The sequence below is a fragment of the Lutjanus erythropterus genome, chromosome 16, assembly GCF_056507025.1.
Source record: "Lutjanus erythropterus isolate fLutEry1 chromosome 16, fLutEry1.hap2, whole genome shotgun sequence".
Lineage (NCBI taxonomy): Eukaryota > Metazoa > Chordata > Actinopteri > Lutjaniformes > Lutjanidae > Lutjanus > Lutjanus erythropterus.
This window is the reverse complement of record NC_139332.1, coordinates 4,009,861-4,018,233: the sequence shown is the minus strand read 5'-3', so window position 1 is coordinate 4,018,233 and position 8,373 is coordinate 4,009,861.

Sequence of the window (8,373 nt, the reverse complement as noted above, 5' to 3'; positions counted from 1 at the left end):
CACAGAAATCTGGGACACAACTTTCAAGGGCCAACATTTTCACAAAAAATGGTTTTAAAACAAAGATGATTATAATAGTGCATTTTATGTTAACAGTAGGTATTGTTAGTTATCAATTTCAAGTCTTTTAGCACATTTTTAAATTATTTTAAGTTGTGAACCCTTGTCTGGGACAGGAGTTTTTGTCACAGAGCAACTTTAGAAATAAAAAAAATAAATAAAACAAAGTAAAACATTTCAGTAATTGTATATATTTCATATACAATGTATATAAATTGTTAAAGAATAAATTTCCACTCAAAAATTAGAATTAGGTGATTGAATTAATTGGTATTAATTTTTTCTGCTGGACAGGATTTGTCCCAATTATCAGGAATGTGTCACATATAATGTTAAAATGTAGGATATTCTGAGTAAATATGACCAAAGTCTCAAATAATAAGGTCAACATATGTTGAAGTAATCTCTGTGAGCAAAACCCTCAGGTTTCTGACTGCCTTTGAATGCAACATTTTCAACATTTCTTTCTACCTCTCTACGACTTGGCACAACCACCTGCCAAATTAGTAACATTCGGTGTCTCATTATTCTTAATACTGTCCATGTCCATTGCTCTGAAGCACCCAGGCTGCTGTAGTCTTGCAAAACCAAACCGATCTCTGAGCTAAGTAGCCAGCTAGCAGCTAAAGTAGCCACTAATAACATGTAAAACTTGTTTGGCAATCAGAAAACTCTGTGATATAAATCACAGAATGTTGAGGCAGAGCAGACGTAGGACACCGCAGGGAAGACCCAGTTTCACCAAAATCAGTGAATTAAGTTAGAAAGTTGCATGCTCGTGTGCAGTAATCAGAAACACTCTGCACTGCTGCCTCTACCAATTGAACAACCCAAAGCTTGTCCTATTTGTGGTCTGATAAATACTAAATGAATAACATTTGGTATCTCATATCACTATTGTCCATGCTCAGATGGTGCTCAGAAAGACTCAGGGTGCTGTATTCTTCAATAGCCAGACCAGTACCTGAGCTTACTAGCCAGCTAGTGGCTAAAGTATCCAAAATATTATCTCCATGAAATATAATCCAGTTTCACCAAAATCAGTGAATTAAGTTATAAAGTTGTGTGCTTGTGTACAGTAATCACCCCCCAGAAACACTATTGTATCATAAATCACAGAAAGTTGAGGCAGAGCAGCCGGAGGACATCACAAAGTAGACCAAAAAATTGTTTCTCCTTTAAATAAAGGGGTTGAATAAAGCACCAATATATGACAAATAAGGATGTTTTTGAACTGTGAATCATACAAAGCTACTCTGAGTCACAGAATGTGGGGTCCTTTTTAAAGATTTTGAACCTAAATGGTCGAACCTAAACATGAACATTAAACATTATTGCATCACCAAATCCCCACAGGTAAAAGGGAATCCTGGTTATTAAACACGCAAAGGAAAGAATCTTATGATAAAATAAAACTCATGTGCTTCTCTTTGAGCTGTTATAATGTAGTGCAGCTGTACAGCAGGCTATGTAAGGGAAAATCAACAGAATAAATGTATCAAAGGTATAAATCTGTCCGCCTGGAGCTCTGATTGCTGCTTGTTGGATCTGTCATAACAGCTGCAGGTACAGTAGCAGACTGAATTATGGGTTGTTGGACTGATAAGAGAACAGAGGTGGGTGAACATTTATGAGTCCAACACGTGGTGGCCATACATGTGGACAAGGAGCTTTCGCTTTTCAAACTTGGATTCAGTTCTGCATGCAATTTTGGTGCTATGAGTTTATTTCTGTGCTTATTTCTTTGTTAGTTGCACCAACACATGATTTGGATACAGCATGATATTAATCTATGATCTTGCACGCTTTTCATCTAAATTATTATGTAACACTAATTGTTACAGTAATTTCAGCTTCTTTGTTAAATGGCATTTTATTGACTGACTGGAGGCCAAAGACACTGCACACATGAAAGGTAAAATGTGCAATGATTTTCTGGATTAAAAATGTCAAAATATACAACTAAAAATCTGATGATAGACTCTCAGCATTTGTTGGAGATGCTGAAAGAAAAGTCACTGAAATCCAACTCTAAGAAGCAAATGAATGAAATCTACTGCAAGCACTTACAAAAAATATTTGGCAATTAATTTAGTTATGCATTAATAATGGATTAATCAATTAATTTCTGCAGCTCTAATGCACAGATTAAAGATATAGATCACCCAAAAATGAAAATTTAGTCATCACCTACTCATCCTCATGTTGACTGAAGGTCAGGTTTAGTTTTTTAGTCCACAAAACACTGCTGGACTTTCACAGGAGAACAGTGTTACAGAATCTCCCAAACAATGGAAGTGAATGGTGACCAGTTTTCATATACAACTGGAAACAAACAAACAAACAAAAAAAAAAAACACAACATAAAATGCCTCCTCTCATAAAAAGTCTCTTAAAGGCCGACATGCCAAGTTGACTTGAAAGATGTTCTCACCATAAATCTTCAATGTAGCTCCTTAGCTTGGAAATATATCCATGTGTGTGTGTGTACATCATCTGAGCTTGGTGTGTGTGGCGTGATGATGTGTGCATGCAAGTGAACGGCATCTTGAGGCTTTAGGAGACTTGGATCACACCGGACAACCAGTATGGCAGCATTTTAGGAGCATTTTTCGGTTGCTTTTTTTCCATTTCAAAACTGGTTACCATTCGCTTCCATTGTTTGAGAGATTCTGCAGCACTGTTTACCTGTGAAAGTCCAGCAGTGTTTTGTGGACTAAAAAACTAAACCCTGAATGAGGGTGAGTTGACTGAGTATGACTGAATATTCATTTTTGTGTGAATTGTCATTTTAACTTCACTAATGTAACCAGGGCTGTACACAAAAGAATCTATTGGGCTATTAGGGTTACATCGCAGAGAAACTATCACTGGCTGAAAGGTCACCAACACCAGCAAATAAGGTCAAAGTTGAAATGATTAAACTTAATGTATAAGATTTGAGCAGCAGCAGCACTGGATAAACGCCTTTACTGGCTCCACAGGAAAATAATGGCTTACAGTGGCACAAAGCAATTCTACCAGCTGTTGTTTGTGTGACAAACTTTGTGTCAGTTTTCTTTTGACACAGTTTGTCCATACTATCAGCAACACTATCAAGGACTTTTTGCTGCCTTCGTGTACAAATGCAGCATCATTTACTGTGTCTGTGTGTTGATATTGATCACTAATCAATACCAAAGCCTCACTGACATTTGCACTTGGACATTTGCAGACAATTGTGGCATTTAGTTGTCACTTTCTGCTCTGTTTTAACATCATTTTCTTTGTTACAACTGCTTGGTAGTAAGTTGACTTAATTATTAGTGCATTGGCAGGACAGAAGCTCATGTATAGAAGATTAGGTCACAAAATCTGCTCTGAAAAACTGGGGGTGTATCCACTCAAATGTTTCAGTGTTAAACACCACTATGACCTTTAAACAACCTGAAACATGGACGCTCTGTCTAGCAGCTTTATTGGACATGTCCAGACATGTTTTAGCCACCAGAGCCAGAGGACGGTGACAGGATGGCATTGTTTTCTTCTGTGTCAGGTTGTTGGAGCTGAAGTGAGATGAAGTGAACTGCTGGACTGATTTGCACTGAGAGAGTCACTGAAGGTACGTTTGTAACTGACTGTTAGGGAGGGTGAAGGGATTTGGTTCAATATGTGGGGCTTATATAGTGTTGGGGGACCATATCTCCCGCACGGTGAACAACATTTTAAAGGCACCCATTGCCACAATTCAGTACTACAGAGTTCTCATAGTTTTCACGTTTTTCAGCAACTATTTTCTAACATGTGTAGTGTGTTAAGAACAGGGGTCTACAACCTTTACAATCAAAAGAGACATTTTTGGCCAAAAAAAGAAAAAAAAAATTCTGTCTGGAGATGCAACTATTAACTGCTCTCATTTCCATGAGGATTTTTTTTAAATCAATTTGGCATCCATAGATAGCCTATGAAGACTCAAGAAAGCTAGCACAGTCAAAATTTAGAGGAATAGGCAACAAGCCATAGACACATTTTAAATTATGAAGTATTCAAACAATTTAAAAGTTTGGTGTTTGTTTAGATTATATATATTTTTGCAGTTGGTGAGTCTAAGAATCACAAAGTCTCAAAATTTGGTCACAGCTTTAAGTTTATCTAAAGAAGAAAAGTAAATTATCGCAACAAAAAATCAGTAGTTGGTAAAACTTTAAAAACTTATGAACAAATTTGTGTTGGGCTAAAAAGTCACACTCTACTGCAGTATGTTGCCTTCCATGTAATTCTTTGCTAAAATTACAGGGAGCCACTTAGGAGGGGCTAAAGAGCTGCATGTTGGTCCGGAGCCGCAGGTCACAGACCCCTGGTTTACAATAAAAACTCCCCTTTTCCTTTAAATGATCTTAAATAAAACTCTGAAAAATCTGTATAGATTAGAATAAACAGCGCAGGGTTCTGTGGGGTCACACTCTTCAGAACCCAAACATGGAGATGAACTCCAGCACACAGACGGCAGCTGCAGCGGTGAAGCAGCAGCGACTGTCATCAAAGAGAAGCTAGAAAAGGTCATCCAAACATCTTCAGCACATGGACGAGATGTTATCTCAGGAATTATTCTCCGCAATTAAAAGGGAGAAAAGCAGAGTACGAACATACTCAAATCTGCTGGTAAATGTCACCGTGAGAGCAAATCTTACATTACTGCTGCTGTACGTGCTCCCCTGCTGCAGATTGAGCTGAGGTGGACTGTGGACATCACAACACACACATCTGAGGAAATATAGCAGTGTAACCAAGATGAGACATTCTCAGGGTGCATTTAACACGAAGTACCAGTTATTTGCGAAGCACTCACTGATTATTGTGGCTGATTTTCTGTGGTTTGTGCAGGACCAAACAGAATTGTTAAGGTGCTGTAGTTTTTTTCAGTTTTGGACAGTGATATCAGTTGGTCTTTGGTCTAGCCCAAAATATCTCAATGACTACTGGCCAGATTGTGTTGAAATAAGGACATTTGTGGTTCCCAGAGGATGATCTCTTCCTGAAGGTTGGTCAGATTTTCTGATCTCCACCAGAGGATCATGTGATCTCGTCTGTGTGTGCGTGAGTGCATGATCAGCAGACCTGCATCTTGTCCAGAGCTAATCTCAAACACTACTGGACCAGTGAGACTCATATTTTTGTGAAGATTCATGACTGTACACTGAAGGACCTTTGTGATTCAGAATTGTTGAAAAACCTTTTTTTAAAATCTGTTTTATGACTTAATGTTTTTACGGCCGGAGGCATTGTGTTGTCAGGTCATTCCATTCTTGTGAACGTGAGGGAATTTCTTCAAACTTGGCACAAACATTCACTTGGACTCAAAGATGATCTGATTTTGGTGGTCAAAGGCCATAACTCAAGATTTCATACACTAATTTCAACACAGAAATATCTAACAGGATAAGATGATGAGGTAATCATATTTTATATCCAAAAGGTCAAAGGTCAACTTCACTGTGACATCATCATGTTCAGCTCTCTATCAGTCCTCTGTCCTCAAAAGGCTCATCTATCCACCCTTTATGAATGAAAACAATATCATTTTCAAATGATATAATCATCACATGGATATTAAATACATTAACTAGAAGGCGCCACTCAGAGTCAACAGTTTTTGAGGATGTCCTAATCTGCTCCATGGTCAACAAACAGGCTGAGCAGTGTGTTGCTTGTTGGAAAAACCCTCACCATGGCTCTACTCCAGCAAGGTTTTGTTCACTTGCTTCACCGCCAAGTTATTTTGCCTGGTCAAAGTCACGTTTCTGTGTCCCTCATCAAAGCAGTTAATACGGATGAGAGACTAATTAAAGACGTTAAGAAGCATGAACTCTTACATGATCTACAGCAGCTTTTTTGTTGGAATATCCTTGATCTGGACAGGTTTTACAAGAAAAACAGAGAGGTGTTTGAAGTCACAAGTAAGTGGATTATGCTCCAGTTATACAGAAACAACACTGCCTTTAGAAAATTATTTTAGTTTTGAATAAATAACTTACTTATCTACAGAGGGAGAAATCACAGGCACACCATCCTCACCCCACCTTCAACTTTGGGAGAGCATAAAACCCAATGCCCCCCTGTAGATGGCACCTATGACTGTTACTAATACTAATATTTAGGGATGCACTGATCAACCAGCCAGAGACCGGAAAAGGCTGGTCAGCCTCACATATCTGATTCTATGCCCGTCATTGTCGCACACGAGTTCTGCACAATGGTCACATCATGCGCGCAGCAGACAAACTGACCGTGATATCATGATCACAGCTACACACACTCAGACACATTTGCATGAAGTTGGTCAGCGACAGATTCCAAGTACAGGATAAAGAGAAGGCAGACAATGAGACAGAACAGCTGACAATAGGTACGTTTGAGATGAACTGTGGCTCGCCTGGAGACTAGATGAGATCAGGCGGCCACAGCAGGAGGTGGAGACAAAAAGCTGCAGTCAAGTCGAACAGTTTCCAGCCGACTTCAGAGAACATACAGGGAGAGACACTAACATCCTGTTAGATCACCTGTAGGTTACTTGAAGTTTACAGACCACGTTCATAGCTGAAGCAATAAAGTGTGTTCAGTGTTTATATCCAGTGTTAAATATTACAGTTACACAGAAAATTAGTATCATATACAACATGTGGTGTTTGTTGTCAAAATTAAGAGCCAGTCAGAGCCTGTCAGCTCATTGATCAGGTGACAGCCAGGCGCTTGTAGTTGGTGGACAGCGCCTGCGGTGCCTGGCTCTACAAACTGCTGCCGCCTCGATCTTGTGAGCTTACTTGCCCACGTGTGCATCTCCACTAATATTTTACACTAGGGCTGAACAATTTTAGAAAAATATCTAATTGACATTATTTGATTGATAATCAATATTGCAATTGCAATATGATTTGCAGTATTAGAGGTAATGATAATTTCTAAATCATTTTTCTTATTTTGATTGGAAAAACATGTTAAAATGACTATGGTGTGATTTTTTGCTGGAATCTGGACCAAATGAAGATGTTTTTTAGTCTGTACAGTCTGATTTGCCCAAGTCACACAAGTGTGCAGCTTATGTACAGAATGTGACTGTAGCAGACAGATGTGTTTGCAGTACACTGGCAGCATCACGGTGATGTCGAGGATGTAACGTGGACGTGAGGACACAACAAAGCGAGCCGTGTGTTTCCTGTGTTGCTGTGAGAGCTGGTTGTTAAGCAGCGCTCCCGCTCTGCGTATTATTCTCTTCATCAGGAGCTGTTTAGTATGCTGCGGGTGTAAATGGGAGATTGGCGGGGCACTGGGTGGCAGAGCGGGCCACTCTGTCATTAATGTGCCCATCGCTGTTATCATACGCCTAATGACATCGCTCTCAGATGGCATGCTGGGAGCTCGACCGCGGGGAGCCCGGCTCAAACGTCTGCAGGCGCCGGCGCCTCCCGTCATCAATTCTGCATGTCTCTTCACCAAAATCTGAGGCCTCCAGATAATGTCTTTCACGGTTCAGCAGTCTTACAGGGCTTCCCTCCTGCCTGGCCTTGAAATGGGCAAATTAATAGTTCCTTTGAAACAAATTGGAATTACACCCCTCGATGCCTTAATGTCAGAATGCGAGTGCGTTGACGTCCCGGATCTGACTGCTGATGGGATATGAAGATCTGAGAAACACACTGGAGGGGAGGACAGTGTGAGGGGGTGTAAAGATATGCAGGAAGGCCCCCCCACCCCTCCCCTCACACACACACACACACACACACACACACACACACACACACACATACATTCCTCCCTCCCTGCTCAGCATGGACCTGTACTGTACTGTGTGGTCTGTGTGAATGAAGGTTGGAAGTGTTTAATCCTCAGAAAGTCTTCATCCCCGTGAGACACTGTGAGACTGAATACTCTGATGACATTATTCACTGCCATCTGACTTCATATCATTTTTCACAGAGCTGTTGACATACAGCAACAAACTACATTAAACAACATAAAATAGTCTCTAAAGCATTTATTTTTTATGCTTTCCTTTGCATCTTGTACCAGGTTTTTATGCTGTATATTTGTGGACATCTTTGACCGTTGAGTTGAAAATTCATAGGGGACAGCTGGGACAAAAGGTACCCAGGGCATGATTGCAACACTTGTATGTATGTATGTAAGATGTATATGTTGTTTACAATTAAATATCAAAATATCATATTTGCACAGAGGGAAATACAAAAAAGTGACACTTTCATGCCTGCCACAGCATTTTCTTGTAATTTTTTGTAATTTTCTTGAAATATATTTATTATTATTATTATTATTATT